The sequence below is a fragment of the Theropithecus gelada genome, unplaced genomic scaffold (genome assembly GCF_003255815.1).
Source record: "Theropithecus gelada isolate Dixy unplaced genomic scaffold, Tgel_1.0 HiC_scaffold_15989, whole genome shotgun sequence".
In the NCBI taxonomy this organism is placed as follows: domain Eukaryota; kingdom Metazoa; phylum Chordata; class Mammalia; order Primates; family Cercopithecidae; genus Theropithecus; species Theropithecus gelada.
The window spans coordinates 339,020-364,511 of NW_020257756.1; the positions used below are offsets into that span (position 1 = coordinate 339,020).

Below are 25,492 nucleotides of genomic sequence, written 5' to 3' on the forward strand. Positions count from 1 at the left end.
TTCACTGATTATTTTTCCTAAGGTTGATTTTTGCCTATCCATATTTTTAATATGCTACAGTGGATTTGTATTATTTTCATTATAATCAAAGTGATTTTAAGTGAATGGTAAGAGATCTATATTTTAAAAGAGCATTTTCTGGGTAACTGTTCCCAACAGCTACATGTTTTTTTCTCGCCATAGTATGTTTTTATTTTCATGAAAAACGTTCTAAGTCTAAATAATCAGTACAGACGTACAAAATTTTTATTTAATCCAACTTTTATCTAATCTGCATTCTCCTGTCTCCTCCTAGTTTTAACAGAAAAAGGAGCTTCCTGCTAATTATACAGTTTTTATGGAGTTTTTTAAATAAAATAGAGTTTCCATCACAGAACTTTTACACTTTTCTTATCTAAGACGTTTTCTAGGTTAACAGTTTAATTGTAATCATTCATTGCCTACCTATTATAAAGAAAGAAAGTAACAAACATGTAATAAATCTAATAAAAATCTGAGTAGGATTAACACTGAGGTGAGTTTATGGCCGTGGCTAGTCTGATACTATTCCAGTACCTGGGGACATGGACAATAAGATCCGTCTACATCAATAATCCTATTGGTATCCATAAGGAAAGTATCATCACACACAACCTAACAAATAAGCCAAAAAACTAACGGAAAGTTGTGCTCCAAATGATAACAATGTACTTCTGATTTAAAACACAGTTTGCAAAACTCCAAAGTTTTCAAATTTGATTTATGAGACATCTGTTTTGAAATGTGCCATGTGGGTTTTAAGATAACCTCTCCATGCAGCGTCCACAATGATCATAACTAACACTGTGATACAGTTCAGCTGAATTTCAAAACCGATTGTTCATATATTCAGGGAGATTTGCAATATAACCCACTTCCGGATTACGAAAAAGAGCAGCCTTTCAAGAAGTCTCAATATGACCCCAAGGTGTTCTTCGAATTCAAAGCATTTTAGTCCCCTCAAACATCTCTGAAAATTTAGAAATTACCAGATAAGTTATTCCTTTACAATCCTTGATTAAGATTTATAAGCACATAGATTTTTAAGTACAAATCTCCCAAAATAGGAAAATATCCTTCTCAATATATGCCATTGCTCTTATGGCTTTGATACCCAGGGGATCTCCAACTAAATTGGTTCACTAAAGGCAGTACCTCCAGGGAGTATATAACTAACATTAAAAATATGTCACTAGTTATCAGGGATGCAATTTTTCAACAAGTTCTTTGATCTGCATCACTTCTTTTCACTTACAATTACCTATCTTGGTGAAAAAACTTCCAAGAACATTTAAAACTAATCACACCCAAATTTAAAAGCTGTATTTGCCCTATCTGAACTAACATTCATCTTGCAATAGTTCCGTTGCATTTTCACTCTGTAGTAAGATGTTAAAATAAAATTCTTCCTCTTTTGACTAAGGCCCTTAGATAGGTACCAACCACTCCCAAATTCCATGTTTGTGGTATAATTTTTAAAAGTACATTCGGTCTTTGTACCGAGTTCTAGGCAGAGAGTTTCACAAATTCTTGTAATTTCCTGAATGATAAGAGTGTCTTTTGTTATTCATACAAAACCCTTTGGACCATACCTGAATTAATGCCAGCAAGGTGGTTCATGGATATGGGGTGGGGAGACTGGCTGGATGGCTTCAGGATGGAGGCTGGTTGCCAGAAAAACCAATTATGTAATTAGGGGGTTGGAACTTTCACTCTCCCAATCTCTGGGGAGAAGAAGAGGGCTGGAGATTGAGATCAATCACATGGCCAATGGTTTAACCAATTATATCCATAAAATGAAACCTAGGAAAAAAAACTCTCAGCAATAAGGCTTGGAGAGCTTCCTGGTTGGTGAACATATTGATATGCTAGAAAGACAGACCAGTTGGAGAGGGTACAGAAGCTCTGTACCCAGGACCCCTCCAGACCTTGCGCCCTGAGTATCTCTTCATCTGGCTGGTCATTTGTATCCTTTACAATAAACTGTCATTGTAACTATAGTAACTATAGCACTTTCCTAAGTCCTGAATCAATTCTAACAAATTTTTGAACCTGACAGGGGAACTTCCATATTTATGGTCAAATTGAGAAGAAGAGCAGGTAGCATGGGGACCCAGGATGTCCAGCTCGCATCTGAAGGAAAGGCAACTGTATGAGACTGAGCTTCTTAACCTGTGGCATCTGCACAAACTCACGGTAGTGTCAGAAGTGAACTGATTGTAGGACACCCAGTTGGTGTCAGGGACCACCAAAAAGACCTTAAAGGAGGTGATCGAGAACTTCTTTTGCAACTTGGACCTGGACATCACCTCTAAGGTTGGAGAGACTGGGAGGAGAGGTGTGAAGTTGTAACAGCTCGTGGTATTCCTTGGGGACAGGGAGTGATTTTCTGCACCTCAAGCCCAACTAAAGAGATATCAGAGACATTCATATGTTTCTCCTAGAATGAAAGTGAGCCTACACCTGAGAAATCTAAAGCGGAAGAGACTGCCTGGCAACCTGCTCTGACAACATTGCCAAGAGTGGTCCCTGCACTGGGGGAAGAATGCGATTACAGAATGTGTGGGGCAAAGGGCATGGCACTATTTCCCCTGGGTCAGACGTGGGCCACACTTGAGAGGGCTAGCAGTTGTTGTCTTAAATTCTGCCCGAGGGTCCTTGAGGCAGGGTAGAGACACCAGCAGTGTCTGGGAAGTGAAGGCAGAAACATAAGTGACCCGCCGGAAGGGGTTTATTCACCCGTATCACAGAACTCAGGGGAGAGATTCCCAGCAACACTACAGAAGGTCTCCAAAGAACCCACAAAAACACCCACAACTGCCTGGAGTGTCCCTGAGGGGTTGTCTGTGACTGCTACACTCATTTACGACTTTTCCTATTCCTTACCTCCTTGCTATTTCTTTGCTGGAGGAACCAATGCATTGGGAGGTTGGATTATTGCCCTGGACTGGATTGAGACTGCTTTGGGGGCACTAAAAGTAATCAGATAAAAAAATGTATTTATACCTAAAAGACACCAGAAAAGTGATGAGATACCACCTCTTTTTGGTCAAAGAAGGTGGGAAGGGGTGAAAAAGCCCAACAGAACTGAAGCTAAAAGTAAAATATTTTGAAGAAACTTAGTTATTCAATGAGATAGATCTTCCTCAAATTTGTCAGCATTGCTCATATGTATTGTTTTATTATGTGTTAATCTACATGATAACCCTATCAACTATAGGTACTATTATCATCTTTGTATTTGATAAGGAAACTGAAACTTAAAGAAATGAAATAACTTACCAATATTGCACATGACCGAGGAGTAGAGCTGGTATCTGAACCCAGATCTCATTGACAGCAGAGACAGTGCACTTATTTAATGCATCATGTTGACTTGCCCACTGAATATAGGTTTTTAAAATCATATTGATAAATTGCATAATGATGGTTAAGCCCTTATGATTCCTTTTGAAGTTGTTATTATACACTCAAGCTCGTTAGCTTGTACTTTGAATAATGAATGGGGTAACTTCCAATAATGAATAGCGTACATGTGAGACATAGTCATTGAGAAGACGAATTCCCACCTCTGTCTTAGCATTGCCCCTATTCACACAGTCGTGTTACCATTTTATGCATCTCAATTTCTTTATCAAGATGGTGTGATTTCCACTGTCATATAACTTGATCATAGCAAATTTAAATAGATGCCTTTAAATGGTTGCCTGATTTACCATTTGACAGGAGACGAAATATTTAGTGAAAGAATACATAATGTACAATTTTCCTTACAACATTAGTCTTGTCAGAACCTAGTTTTACAATAATTTTTAATTATATACCTTTGGGCTTCAAGTATATTTTATTATTCATTTATTCTTGAGAAATGAAAGGAAGTCTGACATTTTCTTGCATACATACATAGTATAGTTTTTGCTACTGTTGTTCAGTAGAATAGATGTGGATTATCATCTATTATTATTACTGTCATTATTATTAGTAGTATCCTCCCTCTCACATCAAATTACCATGGCTACTATGAGTTGGAGGAGGGTTTACAACATGTCAGACATTCTACAGGATTTATCATATTTTGAGGCCACAGGGTCCTCTCAGGACTTCAAGGGCATCCATGTGTCTGTCTATATACATTTCCTTCACCATTCCTGAGCTTCCTACTCTGCATTTTATATGCAGTTGGCAACACACTTGGGAATGTTTCAAAATGAATGACTCCGTACTACATAACACATAAAGAGATTATTATTGTTGTCTTCAATTATCTCAAATCCCAAGGATCGTAACAAGTGAAGTCTTAGGAATAATGAAATAATAAATTTTCATTTAGAAGGAGTTGCAATCTGAATATCCTTAATACCTGCCATCAGTCTTACTCCTAAACTTCCTAGGACATGGGCGATATTGCCCTTGAATGTCCTCAGGGCTGTCAGTAAGATTAAATCTTCAGTCTTTACTGATGTAAATTCTTAACTCAAGGGAATATAAGACATTCTTTGTGAAACAAAAGGTGACAGACAAAAATGGTTTAAGAAATCACTCTTTAGAACTATATTAGCAATAGATCTCCTAAGGGTTCTTTTACCAGATTGAAAGTTCCTTAAGATCATGTACCTAGTAAGCACAATGCCACAATATATGCTTGTTTCATCAATGTTAGATTTTAAAGGCCTAAGAGAAAGAGACTGAGGCAGAGTTGAGAGAGATGATGAGGAAAGAGATTCATCTCCATATCAGCTTCTCAGTGCCTAGAAGTTGCTCATCACCCTTAAAGATCTGACCTGCTTAAGAATCTCTGCTATTCTAACTGAGCACAATGTCTCACACGTCTGTAATCCCAGCACTTTGGGAGGTTGAGGCAGGCGGATCACTTGAGGTCAGGCATTCGAGACCAGCCTGGCCAGCATAGTGAAACCCCATCTCTTCTAACAATGCAAAAATTAGCCAGGCATGGTGGTACACACTTGTAATCCCAGCTACTTGGGAGGCTAGGGCAGGAAGATTACTTTAAAAAGCCCACTAGGCAGAGGTTGCAGTGAGTTAAGATTGTGTCACTGCACTCCAGCCTGGGCGACAGAATGAGACTCCGTCTCCAAAACAAAGAAGCTCTGCTATTCTGAACATCCAATCCAGCAAACAAAGACCGTAGTCTGGATTCCCCACTACCCAATAGCTTTGATCACGTGTTGAGCTCCTACCTTTCCAGAGGCCCCACCTCATTTCCCTTCATTCTGCTATAGAATCAGAATTATTGTTTTGCCTTATCTGTCCCTCAATTCCTGAGGCTAATCAGAATCAAACACTAACTGCAGCTAGCTTTTCTGTAAAATTTGTCAAATAAAATAAAACTTTATTACTCACTAAGCGTCAATCATTATTTGCTCTGGGAAAGCTGTTATTTGCAAACTGGTGGAATCTAAAGTTAATTCCTCGAGCCATCCTCTCCAATTGAAAAACCATTATTAACCCAGCCCTTTATTTTAAGGGCACAAATCATTATGTTTGATGTCACTTTTTTAAATGATTGGACCCATTTGTCTTGTGGATAAAAATAGTTTATAGATGATTATAATTTTAGATAAAAGATTTTGTAATTAATGAAAAATCATTATCTTACACATAAATACATATAAACTTGTCTTTTAGTGCTCTCACATAATGTCCCACATGCAAGGAAATAAATGCATAGATAGGGACTAACCCAGTCATTTCTTTCTTTTCTTTATTTTTTTTTTAGTGTTTTTTATTTTACTTGAAGTTCCAGGAGGATACACGTGCAGAATGTGCAGGTTTGTTACATAGGTATACCTGTGCCATGGTGGTCTGCAGTACCTATTGACCCATCCTCTAAGTTCCTTCCCCTCGCCCCCCACCCCCCAACAGGCCCTGGGTGTGTGATGTTGCCCTCCCTGTGTCCATGTGTTCTCATTGTTCAACTTCCACTTATGTGTGAGAACATAGGTTGTTTGGTTTTCTGTTCCTGTGTTAGTTTCCTGAGGATGATGGTTTCCAGTTTCATCCATGTCCCCGCCAAGGACATGATCTCATACCTTTTTACGGCTGCATAGTATTCCATGGTGTATATGTGCCATATTTTCCTTACCCAGTCTATCATTGATGGGCATTTGGGTTGGTTCTATGACTTTGCCAATGTAAATAGTGCTGCAATAAACATATGTGTGCATGTGTCTTTATAGTAAGATGATTTATATTCCTTTGGTATATGTATATACCCAGTGTGGAATTGCTGTAACCCAGGCATTTCCTGACCACCTTTTAAACTAGGATAGAATTATCCAACATTTCAGACCTATTTCCTAATACCTGCTATATAAATATTAAAAAAGTAGTGAGAATTATAGTGATATAGTGACAAAAATGATTACAGCATTAAATGCCACTCCCTTGATGCACTGATTTGTTATGATCCATATTTCCAAAAGCTTTCATTTATCTTAAAGAATTACTCTATCCAGTACGTGTTTGTATTTCTCATGTTCTGAATGCTCACATATATTCACAGTCAATGACACCTACTGTGACAAATACACGCACGCTGTCTTGGCCAGCAGTATTACTCTATCATGCTAAAAATACTCTCAGGCAATGGATATACTAACTTACTAGGAGTTGAACATATTCTGAAACATAAACTATTTATTTAGCTGTAACCTCAGTTCTGCCCTTTATTTTGTGCACTGAAAACCATTTTGATCCATAATAACCCCCCCAAAAAATTGCATATGATAGTACACAGAAAAATTTATCAGATTCAGCTAAAGCCGTTATTGAAGAGTATAGGAAAATGTTTAACCTTTAATATAATGGAATGGAAGGAAAGTTGAAAATTAATGAGCTAAATCCATCTCAAAAATTTACAAAAATAACAGCAAAACAAATGCAAATAAAGTGAAAAAAGAGAAGGGGCAAAGATAAGAACAGAAATTAAAGAAATAGAAAACAAAACTTAGAAAGGATCAATGAAGCCAAAAATTGGATCTTGAAAATGACTGTAAAATTGATAATTCCTTGGCAAGATGAATGAAGAACAAAAGGGAAAAAGAAAAATAATAATGTTAGAAATGAAAAAGGGGACATCACTACAAAATCTATATATTAAAATAACAGTGTATTGTAACATGTGATAAGGAATTTGAAAATGCAAAGAAAATGGATAAATTTCTAAAATACAAAATTGACACAAGAAACAAAAAAATTAATAATTCCAATAGTTTAAATAATTTTATAAAGTAAATCTGGGATTTAAAAATTTTTCCCCAAAAATTTCAGGCCCAGGTAGCTTCATTGGAAAATACTACCAAACATTTAAAGGGAAAAACAAAGCCAACTCTTCCAGCAAATAGATAAAGACAGAACTTTTCTCAACTTATTTTAGGTCAGGATAACCTTGGTATTACATTCTAACAGTAAATTGGTGCAAAAGGAAAATTTCAACTCAGTTTCACTTGTGAACATAAATGCAAAAATCCTAAACAAAATATCAACCAACTATATCCAGTAATATATAAAACAAATGACACTTCTTGACCAATTGGGGATTTTTCTCTGAGGGCCTACCATTTTGGGTTTTATGGTCTACAATCATATAAAAGATTAAATGCAAAGTCTATGGACTAGTCAATTTAGCTGGTAAAATTATTGACTCCTTACAAAGCAAGAATTTTTTAAAAAGCAATACCTTCTATGAAATAGTGAACCAGAAAATAAAATACACCCTACAGAACAAACTAAGAGAAAAACACATCTCTTTGTCTTGAATATGGATGGAGGTAGGTGATTTGGGGGCTAAAGTCACAGGATCTGTGTGGTCAAAAAAATGCAGGCCAAAATATTAATATCTAGTAATCCAAGGTTGCCACAGCCTACAGTTTTAGACAAAGCAAACTCAAATTCTCTCTGCAGTACAGCACTTTAAATGTGAAGTTCAAAGAATTCCTACAGATAAAATCCCATGGATTATGGGCTCAAATGTAAACACGATCAAACATATGAGGAAATAAGCAACCAGAATGCAGAGAGCAGAAAATAACAGAATCAAAGACTGCTGACACTGCATTTAGCAGATATCTAATGTAACTGTATTAGTTGGGGTAATCTAGAGGGACAGAACTAATAGAAATAAACATATACACACACACATATATACACTAAAATATTAATCTATTTTGGCAACACCCACACAGACACACCCAGGATTAAGACTTTGTATCCCTCAATCCAATCAAGTTGATATTCAGTATTAACCATCACAAGTCCATCCCTTGTCAACTTGGATCCATACACATCTCTTAAAATCTACATAATCTTCAAATAAAGACAATAATGAGGTCATAATTATGCCTAACGTAATACAACTATCCTTCATACAACCAGAAACACACCAATCCCCAACTCCAAAATACTATTACATAAAGGTAATGATACTTAAATGCTGATATGAAGTCAATAAATCTTATGTCACATGATAAAGGAAAAGGAAATAAAATGAAGATATTTTCTTAGTACGAAGTCTATACATGCACAAATATGTTTTTAACAAAAAAGGAGGAAATAAAAACTCATGACAGTTACAGTCCTCATTTCTGTAGCTGGTCGCATGGTCGTAGCTGGTATTGATGACTACCTTCTTCTACTACCCATTCTGTATTCCCTTTGCCTTCAGCAAGCACCTCGGCAGGTCGTGGCTTTTTTTCCTGGTGTACTGACCCAAACCTCCATTCCTGAAGGGTGTGGGTCATTTGTAGTCCTGCCTGATTTGAGCTGTTGTAGTTTCCCATTGACCTTAATCACAGGGCATGGAAATACTAAAAGACGCCCTAATGGATCGCCTGTATTCCATGCATACTCTTCCTTACCTCTGTTATGGAGTAGTAGACTGATTTCATCCTGATAGTCCAGGTAAATCACCCCAGCCAACACTGAAACTCCCTTGTTAGCCTGTTAACTTAAAGGCAGGAGGAGCCCAAAGTGTCCAGGTGGCAATCTTAACTTCCAGTTTAATGGAATCGTTGTTGTGTCTCCTGGCGGCAATGTTCCTCCCTCTGGAACTAAGACCTCTAGCTCTGCAGAACGTAATGTCACTTGAACAGGGAGCAAAAATTTTGCGAGTGGATCACTAGGGGTGATGGTGAGTGATGCCACTTCCATTTCCACCCCTTGATTCCTGGACCTGGAATCAGGGATATGGGAGAAACAGTACCACATATTGAATGTTGATTCAGAGCATACTTGGTCTTCTGGAGAACTTTGCCCTACCCCTGCAAAGTATTGTCGCCTAGTTGATGTTGTAATTTTGACTTCAAAGGCCATTCCACCGTTCTATCAATCAAAGGCCATTCCACTGTTCTATCAATCCACCTGCTTTAGCATGATGGGGAACATGGTAAGACCAGTGAATTCCATGAGCATGAGCTCACTGCCGCACTTTTTGAGTCTCGCACCGTCGCCTGGGCCGGACTGCAGCAGCACGATTTTGGCTCACTGCAATCTCCACTTCTCAGGTTCAAGCGATTCTCCTTCCTCAGCCTCCCTAGGGGCTGGGATTACAGGCACCTGCCACCAGGCTCGGCTAATTTTTCAATTTTTAGTAGAGATGGGTTTTCACTATGTTGCCAGGCTGGTCTTGAACTCCTGACCTCATAATCCACCTGCCGCAGCCTCCCAAAGTGCTGAGATTACAGGCGTGAATCACCACGCCCGGCCACTGCTGCACTTCTTCAGCCGTAAAGTGAGTACCTTGGTCAGAGGCAATGCTGTGTGAAATACCATGACGGTGGATAAGGCATTCTATGAGTCCACGGATGGTAGTCTTGGAGCATTGCATACCAGATAGGCAAACCCATATCCAGAGTAAGTGTCTATTCCAGTGAGGACAAACCTTTCCATGATGGAAGAGGTCCAATATAATCAACCTACTACCAGGTAGCTAGCTGGCTGATCACCCCGAGGAACGGTGCCATATCAAGGGCTCAGTGTTGGTCCCTACTGCTGGCAAATTGGGCACTCAGCAGTGGCTGTAGCCAGGTCAGCCTTGGTGAGTGGAAGTCATTGATGCTGAGCCCATGTGTAACGTCCATCCCTGCCACCATGGCCACTTTGTTCACGGACCCATTGGGCAATGACAGGGGTGACTGGGGAAAGAGGTTGAGTGGTGTCCACAGAACAGGTCATCCTAGCAACTTCATTATTAAAATCCTCCTCTGCTGAGGTCACCTGTTGGTGAGTACTCACATGGGACGCAAATATCTTCACAGTTTTTGACCACTCAGAGAGGTCTATCCACATATCTCTTCCCCAAATTTCTTTGTCACCAATTTTCCAATAGTGCTTCTTCCCAGTCCCTGACCATGCTTCTTCCAAGTTCTAAACCATTGGCTACAACCCATGAATTAGTATATAATTGCACATCTGGCCATTTCTCCTTTCATGCAAAGTGCACAACCAGGTGCACTGCTCAAAGTTCTGCCCACTGGGAAGATTTCCCTTCACTGTCCTTCAGGGATGTCCTAGAAAGGGACTGCAGTGCTGCAGCTGTCCACTTTTGGGTGGTGCCTGCATATCCTGCAAAGCCATCTGTGAGCCAGTCCCTAGTCTTCTCTTCCTGTCAACTGACCATAGAGAACTCCCCATGAGGCCATCAGTGCAGGCTGGGGTTGGGGAGAGAAGGGCGGGTGGCAGAAGTGGAGATCATGGGCATTTGAGCCACTTCCTCATGTAACTTACTTGTGCCTTCAGGACCTACTCGAGCCCTATCACGTATATACCACTTCCATTTGATGATGGAATGCTGCTGCTCATGCCCCACATTATGGCTAGATGGGTCAGAAAGCACCCAGTTCATTCAGGTTGCATGGTGACTTGATGATACATGGTCACATGTTCAGTTTCCACCAAAGCCCAGTAACAGGCCAAGAGCTGCCTCTCAAAAGGAGAGTAGTTATCTGCAGAAGGTGGCAGGGCCTTGCTCCAAAATCCTAGAGGACTCTGCTGTGATTCACCTGTGGGGGCCTGCCAAAGGCTCCAAATAGCATCCCTATCTGCCACTGACACCTCAAGAAGAGCAATTACAGGGCTCTTCAAAGACACAGGTGCTGCTCTCACAAATCTATTTCTCAAGGCATTGGTCAACAGTATATCTTCTGGACCTTCCCAGCTGGATGAGTATGTTTAAAGTAATCAATCCACTCCACCATCCCAATCTCCCTAAGCTCTTGGATCCCTTCCTCTACATTAAACCAAGGGAGGTCAGGCATTTCCAGCTCACTCACAGCAGGCCACCTTTTCAGCTAACAAAGCAAATAAACTATTAGAACCTTTTTTAACTCCCTGAGCTGCAACACTAAATGCAGAGTCCCTATTTAGTGGGCCCAAATCAATAAATTCAGCCTGATCCAACTCTATGTTCCTTCCACCATTATCCCATCCCCTTAATATCCATTCCCACTGTTCTCCAGATTTCTGTTTACATAAACTAGAGAACTCAAACAGTTCTTCTCAAGTGTAGCGCACCTCCTCGTGGGTCACACTCAACCTCACTTCCAGGGGCCCACTGGGACTTCAGTTACAGGTCCAGAAGCAAACAGGGCTGTTGGGGGTGGCTTCGGAGGAGAATCAACATTATTTTGCCTGGAAACAGGCTTGAGGAGGCCATCACTGTTGTTTCAGGCAGTGCAGGGTTAATCTCCTCAAAAGTGGAAAGGCTGATGGCAGCATGGGTCGGGGAGGGAATGTTGCCACTATGGAGGATAGGGCAGCTGTTCCTTCCGGCAAAAAAGTCTCATCAGAGTTTACAAATTCAGTGTCCCCAGTTTCATTAGGGTCCTCTCACAAGTCCCCATTCCAAGTTTCAGGGTCCCATTCTTTTCCAATCAATGCCCTCACTTTAACAGTAGACACCTGGTGAGGCTGTGCATCCATCTTTCATTGCAGGTCAGCCACTCACATGATAAGAGCTTGTATCTGTTTATCCACAATTTCAGCTCTTTCTCTACAGAAGATAAAACTCACTTGGGACAATCTTAGCAGATTTGAGGATTAGTATCTGCTTCTGAAGCCAGGAAACAAAATTGCTGAGTTCATCATTTTCTTTCATCACTTTGTCCACTAAACTTAGGAGCAACCACTAGCTTCTTTATGTTCCTTGGTTCTCCATATACGGTCCAGGAGTCACTAAACTCCTTGCCTCTCACAAGCGGTGAATTAGGAGTGTCAAATGCATTTATTTTGCATAACTCTCTAAACAATTCACATTAAGGACTAATGAGCGTTCTCCATACTATTAGAAGTAGAGTCCTTAGCATTTTGCGGTCTAATCATATTAAGAAGCCAACTCCAGAAACCCCAAAACCAATGAAACAATTCCATCCTTAATATTCTTTTCCTCTACAACTACTCCTGGTACCAAAATCAGTATTACTCAGGATTCCCTAGAGGGACAGAACTAATTTTGTGTGTGTGTGTGTGTGTGTGTGTGTGTGTGTGTGTGTGTAGGAATTTATTAAGTATTAACTTACACAATCACAACGTCCCACAATAGGCTGTCTACAAGCTAAGGAGCAAGGAGAGTCAGTCCGAGTCCCCAAACTGAAGAACCTGGAGTCCGATGTTGGAGGGCAGGAAGCATCCAGTATGGGAGAAAGATGTAAGCTGGTAGGTTAGGCCAGTCTCTCCTTTTCACATTTTTCTGCCTGCTTTATATTACTGGAAGCTGATTAGACTGTGCCCACCAGATTAAGGGTGGGTCTGCCTTCCCCAGCCCACTGACTCAAATGTTAATCTCTTTTGGCAACACCCACACAGACACACCCAGGATTAATACTTTGTATCCTTCAATCCAATCAAGTTGACACTCAGCGTTAATCATCACAGTAACTATGCTTAATAATATTTGAAAAAAATTAAGATGAGAGATTTTTCAATAAGTAAAAAATCCCAGCAGATTAAAAAAATAAAACAACCAAAAACATAATACAACTTCAGACGCTGAAAACTGTAATTATCAAATATGAAGAAAATGAATAGGATAAAAGGCAGATTATACATAGCTGAAAAGGGAATTTATGAAATGACATATGAATATTAAAGCACTGATCTTGTATCCTGAAACTCTGCTGAAGTTGTACATCAGATCTATGAGCCTTTGGGCAGAGATAATGGGGTTTTCTAGTAAAGAATCATATCATCCGTGAAGAGAGAAGTTTGACTCAATCCCTTTCTATGTGGATGACTTTTTTATTTCTCTCTCTTGCCTGATTCTCTGGCTAGGACGACCAGAACTGCTGAATTGGAGTAATGAGAGTAAGTATCCTTGTCTTGTTCCTGTTCTCAAGAAAAATGCTTCCAGCTTTTGCCCTTTCAGTATGATGTTGACTGTGGGTTTGTCATAGACAGCACTTAGTGTTTTGAGGTATGTTCCTTGAATGCCTTATTTGTTGAAGGTTTTCAACACGAAGCAATGTTGAATCTTATTGAAAGTGTTTTGTTTGTTTTTAGTTCTGTTTATGGGACAGATCATACTTATTGATTTGTATGACAAACCAACCTTACATCCCAGGAATAAACCCTACTTGATCATGGTGGATTGGCTTTTTGCTGTGCTCCTGGACTCGATTTGCTAGTATTTTTTGAGGAATTTTGTATCTATGTTCATCGGGGATATTTGTCTGAAGTTTTCTTTTTTCATTGTGTCTGTCAGGTTTTGGTATCAAAATGATGCTGGCACAGGAGGCTGAGGATCAGGAGACTATTGGGTCCTATGCTGATAATCTGCATAATGAAATAATGTGTACACCAAACCCCAGATGCAATTTATCCATGTAACAAACCTGCACATGTACCTCCTAAGCCTAAAATAAAAGTTGGAAGGAAAGGAAAAACGCATATGAAAACATTACTGCGAGGTAGTACAAGCAGCTTAATTGTGGTCAGAGAACACTGCATGCATGATACAGATTCTTTGAAATTTGATGAAAATTGCTTTATAGCTGACCTGCTAAATGGTTAATTTTTGTAAATAATTGATATAGCTCAAGAATACTATGTATTTTTGCATTGACTGGAGTGTTCTGTACTTTTGCAGTAGATCAAGTAGCCAGTCATGTTGTTCACATGTATTTTTTTCCACGTGCTTATTTTTTCATTTGTCCATTTACTTCTGTCAATCATTGCTTTTTGCATTTTGACACTATGTTACTAAGCATGCCACAAACTATTCCTGGTATGTTGAACATCTTTGTTATATAGTATATGACCATCTCAATGAATAGAGAATAATCATGCTATGAAATCCAACACCCACTCATGAATAATAAAAACAAATTTTTATCTAACTATAAATAAAAGAGCACTTATTTTGTCCAACAAGGAAGATATCAAAAAGAAACATAAAATGTTAAAGCACTCATTTCAAATCAGAAGCAATACAAACATGCTTTTCATTACCACTAACATTCAACATTATACTGGAAGTTCATGTCAATGCAATAATACAGCAATAAGATATAAAATATATAAGGATTGGTAATGAAGAAACAAAACTGTCATTTTTCAGATGATAGAATAGTCCAAAAAGAAACCTGGAAAGATGTACATATAAATTATTCAAATTATGAAGAGATTTTAGCTCATCTGCCAGATGTAAGAACAAATATAAAAGTTAGCTGCATTCCTATAAATCAAGAAGAAATTGTTAGAAAACTTAATCTAATAAAATAAGGAAATATATTTATAACAGTTGCACAAAAAACATAAAGAAACTAAACAGTGGAATTCTGGGAGCCAGTTTGTACAGCTTTCAAGAAGTCACTATTAAGTTTTTAAGAATTTTGTGAGCCAGTTGTTAAATAAGATCATAATTAAAAATTACATTATATAAACTTGTAATTATTAATAATTACTACATTTTGTGATTATTTACATTGTTGAGGTTATTGGCATCTATTGTTTCCGTTTTGTGGCAATACTATATAATGGCACACTACTCCACATCTCTTCTCAACTCCCCCATTCAGTGACATCATGTCAGTAACTTGATATTGGCCATGGCAGGAGAATTTACAGCATGGAAATCAGCAAATCTACAAGCTGTTCCCCTTCTTCCACTCCCCAGATAAGCTATTGTGAAACATTTACTGGCACATCACCAAACCAAAGAACAAATCTATCACAAGATGTTAAAGACCTTTATGGAAAAAAATTATTAAAAATTAATGTATTGAGCACTTACTATATACCAGGGACTATTCCAGGAAATAATCAGGCAGATAAAACTCTTTGTTGTCATTTATATCAAGGAGAAGCAACATGTAATATGAGGTTAAGAACTATGGTAGTAAAATAAAAATATTCTAGAAGAGGGTGGGGTTTCTTTTTAAATAGGCTGGATGGTAAAGACTTCATTGAGAAGGAAAAAGCTAATTAAAAACCTAAATAAAAAGAGAAATAAAGCTAGATAAATTGAAAAGTATAACACATTCACAGATTAAAACCCCAAAATATTTCAAATTTGGGGAATTTTAATCTGTGAATGTGTTATACTTCTGCATTTCATAAAATCTGTAACTTTATCACAAATTTATCTATACATGGATTGCCAGTCAAAATCTCAAAAGTTTTTGGTAGAATTTGATCACCTAATTCTAAAATTTACATGAAAGAACAAAAGCCCAAGAATAGCCAATGTTTCAGAAGAGCAAAGTTGGGAACTCCTGCCCTATTAATTATTAATATAATAATTAATATATACAATATATAATATATAACATATGTATAATTAATAACATATGTATGCTATATATTATTATATATTGTATAATTAATATTATTAATATGCTAGTAATATTAATATGTTAATAATATAATAATAAATAATATATACACTAATATACAACAATATTATGTATACAATAATAGATATATTAATTTATTGTAAGGTTATAGTGATTAATAAAATATGGCATTAGCACGGGTACAGCACCCAGAAACAGATCTCACAGATTTAGAAAACTGATATGCCAGAGATAGCATAAGAGATCAGTGAAAGAACAGGGAAAGGCTATTATAACTAGTGTCTAGGGAAAGCTTTAAAACAGCTGGACAAAAACTTAGGAAAATATCTCCATAATCTTAGTTTACAGAAGAATTTCTTAAATAAGAAACATACAATCCATAGAGGGAAGAAACTTAGGAATTCAACTATATTAAAATTACAAACTTTTGTTTATCAAAAGAAACATCAAAGAAACGAAAAATGAGCCACAGTAAAATGATATGATGTCTGTCATTTGCTTGTGGGGGAGGTAGTGACTCGTGAGTACCTGCTTGATGAAATAAGAGTAACCATGAATTAAAGAAATGGATACTGCTGTAGCTGAGCAGTGGGTACCACTATTCCATCTACTTTCATATGTGTTTGAAATCACCACCATTCACAGAAAACATTCAAAACACATATTGAAAAAAAGATTAATACTCAAAGCATTTAAACAACTCCTAAAATGTTAATAAGAAAAACAGGATTCAGTATAAAAGAAAACGGCCACCAGATATAAATATGTTTTCTACACAAAAGAAATATTGTCACAGGATCCTTTAGGTGTTGATTCACCAGCTGGAAACCTCTGTGGCCAGGGGCACCTTTGCCCAAGTTTTTACTCGGGCCTGCTGGGCTCATCCCACCCACTCAGACTGGCAGACTGTGCTCAGCTCACACTACTGGTCTGACTCTCATGCCAGTCAAGGGCAGGCCAGGCACGGAGTGGTGAGGGGTGTGTGAGCAATCGAGTGTGGGGTCCGGTCACTGCGCACAGCCATGCACACTGGCTGTGGTGGGGTGCTTAGCTCTGGGTTCTGAGATGGGTGCCAGCTCCCTATGAGGCTGTGACTGGACCAGGTGTACCACAAGCAACTTCCACGGCTGGCACTGGGGAACACAATGGCACCCAGAAGCTTGAAGATGCCAGGAACTGCAGAGCCCCAGAGAGGGTGTCATAGCCCTGGCTTGGTGAGCTCCTAGGTCTAGGCTCCCCAAGGGGCCACAGCCTTTCTCTCCTCTCTTCTTTCCTTCTTGTCACCTGCAACATGGCAAGCAAGGGGCATGTTTTAGCTCTGTTTGTGTTATAGCTCTTTTAGTCCCAACATTTGGCAGGTCCTGAGTTCTTGTCCTGTGTCCAGGAACAATGAGGTATGCAGACAACTGGAAGGTGAGCAAGATGAAGAGGGGCTTTAGAGAGTGACAAAACAGCTAAGAGGAGACCCTCAGTGGGTAGCTCCTATCTGCAGGCAGGGGGTCCCAACAAGTATTCAGTTCTCAGTGGAGAAGAGACCCCCAGTGGGTAGCTCCTCTCTGCAGCTGGTACTCCCAATATCTGCCCAGCTCTCAGCAGAGGAGACACTGGAGTGCTCCTCTCTCAGCAGAGAGGAGATCCTGTAGTGAGTAGCTCCTCTCTTAGCAGAGAGGAGACCCTGTAGTGGGTAGCTCCTCTCTGCAGCTGGTAGTCCTGACATCTGCCCAAATCTCAGCAGAGAAGAGACCATGGAGTGGGTCGTTCCTCTCCACAGGCAGGTCATCCAGTCATCTCCTTGAGTCTGGCTGAGTTCAGAGTTTTCATGGGCTTCAGAGAGGAGGAAGTGTGTACTAATTGGTTCATGGGTGGCCGTGGGTGGGCCCAGTAAAAGCATCATATGTTCCCATTCTTGTCCATCAGCCAGGCCCCCAGGCTTCAGGCCCTCCCTGGCTTGAAGATGGGGCTTGAGAAGGGACCCACCCCTTTCTGCCCAGGAGCCTATCTGCCTCCTGTCATTGCCCAGGTTCTTTGTGCCGAGGAATGCCTGCAGGCCCCGGCAGCCACCCTTAGCCTCCCTCCCATGCTTGTCAGTGCCCAACGTCTGGAGGGGCCGAGGTGGCAGGGGTCTGGCATGTCAGCATTGCCCCAAGTGGCTGGATTGTGAAAGCACCCAGGCTCAGCCTCAACTTTGCTCCAAGATGGGAGTGAGCATCAGGAGTGGGGAGAGGTCAGGCAGCAGGAGCAGGCACTTCCAAGCTGCAGGGAAGGGGGGCTTCCCAGGCCATCAAGAGCGCAGAGATGCCAGGCCTGCAGCTGTGGCTGGATGGCTACAGCTGTTCCCCAGGACAGCGGGGCTCCTGCCTGCTTCCAGCCCCCAAGAGCACAGGGATACCTGAGTCTACAGCCACAGCTTGGGTGGCTGCAGCTTCACCCGGGAAGTGCAAGGCTCCTAACCTGACAACTTGGAAGGGGACAGGGCTTCTACCTGTTCCCAGCTCCCACCAGCTCCATGGAGCTGCAGCCCTGGCCACACCTCCCTCACTGTAGCCAGTGTGTTTGCAGTGGTCACTCCAGGTGGGCCGCTGCTGCCATCAATATGAAAGATCAAGAAATATGAAAAGATATTTCAACCTCATTTGTAATCAGGGAAATTAAAATTAAAACCATGAAGAGGTAACATATTACATAGATGGGTAAAAATTGTAGTCTGTTGTGTAGGTAAATAAGAACTGACCTGCAGCTGGTAAGAGTACAAATTAGTACAACCAACCTGGATAATCATTTGGCATTATCTAACAAAGTGGAAGATACACATAACATTTAACCTTACAATTTGACTCCTAGGTATATTTGTTATCTGTAAATTTGTACCCAAAGAGACATGTTACAAGAATGTTCTTAGCAACAATATCTGAAATGGCAAGAAAACTACAAACAACCAGAATTTCCACTAAGAATAAAAAAAGATTTTTTGTGTTATTTTCCTTCAACAGAATATGGTAATAAAAGTAAATACCTCAGTCATAAATGGCAACATTGCTATATCTCAGAAAAATGAAGTTGAGTGAAAAAAGCAAGTCTTGGCAGTGTATATTATATGAGTATGATATCAAATCCACAAATGAAAAATAACATATTAACTGAATGCATTTATACCTCATAAAATATGAAGAAAGGCAAATAATTACAAACATATAATTAATTATAGGAATTTCCACTGGAAGGAGGCAGTAGAGTGGGGGAAGACCAGAGAGATGTCCATAGAAGGCTTCAGGATATTAGTTGCTTAAGCTGAGTGGTAGGTAGAAGATTATTCCTTTCACTATTATTCTTTAAACTTACAAATATTTTATATACTTTTTTCTATATTTACTTGATATATTTCAAAATGCATATATCATTGCTAAAAAGGACAATGTATATAGCAACTTCAGTGGAAGAGATTTTTTTTACTGTAATGTGAGATGACAACCACCGAGATCTGTAATGATCTCTGTGATCTAGAAACTTTCTACTTTTCTACTTTATATTATTAGTGCCCCAAAACTGTACAGAAAAGCACAGAGCTAAACATCAGAGAACAAAGAGCTAGAAAACACTTAGTGGGAAAGAATGAGATATGTCCTTCTATCATGTCATAAAACACCTGCCATATCCTTCATTTGATAAAAGATATTAAGAAAACTCAAGGGCCCTCAATAGTCCTGCAGTTGCCTTCCTCTCTCTTCAGGTGTGATTCCCATCATTTTCATCTTGAATCAAATGACAGGCAGAGAAAATTCACGGTCCCATCCTCTCCCTGGTGTAACCTCGCATCAATTTGTTATCAAGCATAACCTATTTAGCTCATTGCAAGACCTCAACACTTTAGCGCTGTCAGTAGGTAAAAGCCATCTAAAATCCAAGCCAGATTCAATACATTAATAAAGATTATAAACTTTAAAAAAAAGAGTACACTCAATTTAACACACTAGATTAAGGTAAACAGCAATGAATAGAAAGAATCAACGTTCAATGTCAACCCTAAGCTAATGCAGTCATCTCCTGGCTGGTCTCCTGCTTCAAGTTTATTCAGTCAGTCAATTCTACACATACATCCAGTTAAATAACATATTGGGTTAATTAGTTGACTACTATTGTTTCTCTCACTAGAAAATGCGTTTTTTGAGCAAAGGAAATATATTTTATTCGTCTTCAAATGTCCAGCATTAGGTATATAGTAACACTCAATAAATATTAAATAAATGAATGAATAAAGATATAATCACAAAATACATAAGCAGTCATCTATTCAATTCCTTTGTTTCACAGGTGAGAAAAATGAGACCATCTAGATTTCTCAAAATGCCCACACGGTTGTTTCATTTGCATCCTTACTGAACTCAATAGAAACAGAGCCAGTAGGAGATACACACACGGAGATTTATTATAGTGGAATTGGCTCATGCAATTATGAAGGCTGAGAAGTCCCGCAATCTGCCATCTGCAAGCAGGAGACTCAGAAAGCCAACACTGTAATTCAGTCCAGGTCTGAAAGCCTGACAACCATCAGAGCTGATAGTGGAAATTCCAGTCTGAGAAACAGAGATGAGATGAGATGTTCCAGCATAAGGCAAGAAGCAACAGGGGCAAATTCCTCCTTTCTCTCCATTTTGTTCTATTCAGGACCCCAAAAGATTGGTGCCTGCTCATACTGGAGAGGGCAATCTACTTTACTGAGTCCACTGATTCAAGTGCTAATCTCATCTAAAAACATCCTCACAGACACACCCAGAACTGATATTAAACCTGGGCATCGTGTGGCCATTCAAGCTGACGCATAAAACTGTCACAGTGTTAAAAGGTACATCAAAATAGCACTACCTTCCTACAGAATACAGGTTTTTCAAAATGTAAAAGAATCATTCATTTTGAATTTTCATTTTCTCAAATTTTAATTTTCATTTGAGTTTGATTTATTGAGTGGACAGCTTGTGAGTCCACTCTGAATTCAAGACTGCAGTCTAAAAACAGCTACCCTTACAACATGACTTTAGGAGTAATCACCATGGACTTAATTGCATTAAACATCACACATATATTTTAATCTATTTGGACTAATTTAACAACTATTATTTCTACTGTTCATATCAATTATTTTGCAAGGATAAATGTTACCGATTTCCCGGTGAGGCCATAAGAACCCGAGGATAGAGCCCCTCAGTGCCCCGTTTACATTTCTCTTTTTTCATAGTTTAGCTTCCATGAATTTCCTTTACTTTCTCAGCTACTAATGTAAAGGGATGTTTGTTGTAGCTAACCTAGCATTTCTATATGTTTGTAGCAGGAGGGTTTTTTCAGATGTAAAATCTATCATAGTGTAATTAAAGGAAGCTTAACCTGCTCCCTAAGAAAGAAATTGTTTTCCATCTCTATATTTTTCTCATCCTGCTTTTGTTGAGGGACTTAGAAATGTATAAAATATTCTATGAAATTAAAAGTATCAAGAGTAAATGGATACCACAAGAATGATATACATGATCTTTGCCATTGACTAGGTAGACAAGAATCACAAGAAACAGTCACAACATCTCCACCTCCACTGAACTGAAGAAAACATTAAACTCCATTAGTGGTCTTTGATTCTGCTCTGAAAAGATCACCAGCATCTTTAAGCTGAAGGCAGGATAAGCAATGTCCAGTGGCAGAACACTGTCTAGTACATTATCCATCTCCAATCCAGGCACATTATATTAAAAGCATTTTTATTAGATTCTACTCAGTCATCCTTGAAGGAGAGAGACAAAACTTTGAAGCTGACATTAAAACATGCTTCTACACTTAGAAAATTTTTTTCTACTGAAGGGATTAAGATAATTATCCAAAAGCCTGATGACCATAATTGAGAAAACGTTTAGATCCAAATCACATCATGTGTGTGACCTTTGGCAAATCACTCCATAATCCTGGGCCTCTTATTTCGTCTGTTAGCTGAGCTTGTTGGCTTTCCAACTAGGATATATTATGACTCTATGAAGGACATATCACGGAGATAAAGGATCGGTTTTCAAAACTGGCACATTATTATAAAATTGTTATAGGAAAGGGGTCCCACCTGATCCAGGCTCCCAGAGAGGATTCTTGGATCTCATGCAAGAAAGAATTCAGAGTGAGCCTATAAAGTGAAAGAAAGTTTATTAAGAGAGTAAAGGAATAAAAGAATGGCTACTCCATAGACAGAGCAGCCCAGAGGGCTGCTAGTTGCTCATTTTTATGGTTATTTCTTGATAATATTCTAATTAAGGGGTGGACTATTCATGCTTCCCCTTTTCAAAAGCATACAGGGTAACTTTCTGATGTTGCCATGGCATTTGTAAACTGTCTTGGCACTGGTGAGTGTGCAGCAGTGAGGACAACCAGAGGTCACTCTCATTGCCGTCTTGGTTTTGGTGGGTTTTGGCTGCCTTCTTTACTGCAAATCATTTTATCAGCAAGGTCTTTATGGCCTGTATTTTGTGCCGACCTTCTGCCTCATCCTGTGACTTAGAATGCCATAAGCATTTGAGAATGCAGCCCAGTAGGCCCTAGCCTCATTTTAACCTGCCCTTATTCAAGATGGAGTTGTTCTGGTTCACACACCTCTGACATTCCTCCCCTCCCTTTTATAAGAGAACCCTTAATCCTAAGGGTTGCAGAGGGATGAAGATCCATCTTCTGTAACTTCTTCAGGCTGAATAGGGGCAATGATATTCCTACCTCACTATTAGGGTCTCTTGTATTCAAGGTAGAGAGGAGCTCAGTCAGAAAGCATCAGTATGGTGAGGGTCATTCATAACTCTTGAGTTTTGACAAAAGGTGCTATATGAAAGATAAATAAGTGTTTAAGAAAACATTTAATAAGCTTGTCCTGCATTCCTACACCAAGAATACAACAGTAAAATATTCCAAAACAGTAAAGCAAAATAAGTAAAATTATCTCAAATAAACTAAATTAGGCAGCTTTCCATGAACTGGGCAACTGTTGGAACCAAGCTAACACGGGGTTGCCACATGATTCCAATATGTGCCCATGATTAGAATACTAATCGAGATTTTTACATTACCCATCTCTCTTGTTTCTTTTGAGCTGCTGTCAGATTACTGGATGGTTCACAGGAATAAGTAACATTAGACTAAATTGAAGAAACAAACTTAAAATCAACTGATGAGACTAGAATTTAATAATAAATGTACCAGAGTTCTTGAAACATAATATTTCTATCTCCAGTTTTCCATCTTTACTAAAGACAAATCATGGTAAGATTGATTTGCTTTATTATACTTGGCCACTTTATTTGTATAAAGTGTAGCAAGAATAATTATTTTTCACATAAGCTCTTTTTAAATAGGCTTTGATGGAACTCTGTTCCATAGAAGCAATCTCAATTAAGACTCTTTTAAAAGTGAGCACAGCCATGGGTTTGTACCATCAAATATCTATGAATTGAGTAAATTCCTCTCCTTATGAGGTCCCAAGATAACTTTGGGCTACTGGACTTGATAGAAAGTGGCATTCTTTACTTACCACAGGTCAGAAACCCTGTACAGGAACTGTGGAGACAAGGTATGAGACATTTCCCCAAAGGGCTTTTATTGGCTCTACAAGTCAAATTTGATTCCTTAAAGGAAAGCATGCCATTCCAGCCAAGGCCTTGGTAAAATAACCAGTTTTTCCTATTGTGTCCTGTTATAAAAGGAAACAGATTCTTATTGCACTTATGCAAATAACTACATTGCCATAAATTAAGGATACTCATAAATAGTTTCTAAATTATGGACAAATCAGGTAGAGAGAAATAAATATGCTCCAAATTTTGTTCATGAGTATACTTTACTCAATTGCTACAAGCTGTAAATAGCTCAAAAGAAAAGTTTTCTCAACTCTGAAAAACAGAACAAAGTATCAGCAGCATTTTAAGCAAAAAGGTAAAAAGATTACTTCAGATTTCTTTAGTTGAGTTTATGTATTTAACTCCTGTTTTATATTCATGAACATTTCAGCTCTCAATGAGAGTCCTGAAAGTTGTTTCCTTTATTCTAATGTCACAATTTCAGAAACAGTTATCAGAAACCTGCATTTAAGTGCACCTGTCAAAGTCTTATACCTGACTATACACCTTCTTGTAAAGAGGACCAAAACAAGACAATTGTCTGTGGATGGCAAAAAGTTCTAGGAAAGCCACAGTTAAAAACACGATTGACAAATTTTGGTTACCTCTGTGGCACACAATGATTTTATGTAACAACTATAATTATTAATATACACTAAGTTACATCAGAATTATAGGAGTTTCCTATTGTTTTCAACATATATCAATAGCACATTTATACAAATACAGCCCAAAGAATGCCAAACACTGTTTTACATTTGACAATGCTACCTGCATGATTTTTACACCAAATAACTCAAATGTCACTGTTGCCTTAGTCCATTATTGATGCCAAACCCAATTCTTAATAAAACCTTATAGACAAATGTATTTAATCTTAGTTGGTTTGACCCTAAGGTAAGAGTCTCATAAACCTTTTATAACCCTTTACAAGTTTTGTTAAAGAGCAGATTATAATCAGGCTTTTGCTTTAAGGAAAACCTGTTGTGCTTTTATTGCAAAATTCAATATATTAAAAAAACTGAATAATGGCACTTTAGCCAATATATTCACACACAGAATTTCTTTTATCATTAACTTCTCACAAATCTTCTACAACTTGCTTAAACCTTCAGCTTTATCCTATTTAACTTAACCCATTTATGCTGGAGGTTGCAAATTTTGGGGGGAAAATCAGACCTTGGTGTTGACCTTGAGCAGTAGGATATAAATAACTCTCACAAGCTCAGTGTTCCAATAATGGAACACTAGGCATATATAGGTTAAAACAATCCTTTAACCCTTTAATTTAGGGAAGAAAAATCCACATTCCCATGCCTTTCTATAATCGTTTCCAAAAACACATTTCACTTTTCTTACACACCTTGTATGTAAAACTGTTTCTTTATAGTAGTCTCAAATACACGTTACACTCTTAACTCTTAGTGACTTTTACTTTTGGTGAAAATCCTAGTTAGTAAGCGATTTTAATTATGTACTAGGTGTGGAGCCTATCCTAGGACACACCAGGAAGAAGTGCAGATAAGGGCTGACTCCAGCACAGCCAGACAACGTGGCTAACTCCACATGTCCCCAGGCTTTATCTAGAATTTAATGCTCCAAGGTAGGTAAACTGAACAATTTTCAAAAGTCAAAGAAGCAGTTTAGGACCTTAAAGCATTTAGCAAACCTAATATCGAACCTGCATAACTTACACCAAATCTTTACATTTTTGAACATATTTTTATTTTACCAATAATCTTTAAAACTGTCTTTATTTCCTAAAGATTACTTAAGTCACATGAACTAAAAAGCATTACACTTTTTACTTTTCTAACAAAATATTTAAGCTCTTATTTTTAAGCCAATTAATCAAAGCTCTTTTATATCACACACATACAACACATATACATATACATACAAACAGAAGACAAAGGACTCATCTCTAAGCCAGGAATTGAACCCTAAACGCAGGCCGCCATCGTGAAAAGAGAAAGCATGGCCACATGTTTACAAAGTCAAGCTCCCAAGGACATACAAGACAAGAAGGAAACCTCATCCAGT

At 38.6% G+C, this 25,492-nt stretch overlaps 1 protein-coding gene across 1 annotated transcript in view; it reads right to left on the bottom strand.

Annotated features, from left to right (window-relative positions):
- The window catches only part of LOC112617278 (transmembrane protein 117), a gene marked incomplete at its 3' end in the record, with an annotated part of 544,094 nt that overhangs the window by 331,134 nt on the left and 187,468 nt on the right, over positions 1-25,492 (bottom strand). The gene's annotated exons all lie outside the window — the stretch shown is intronic.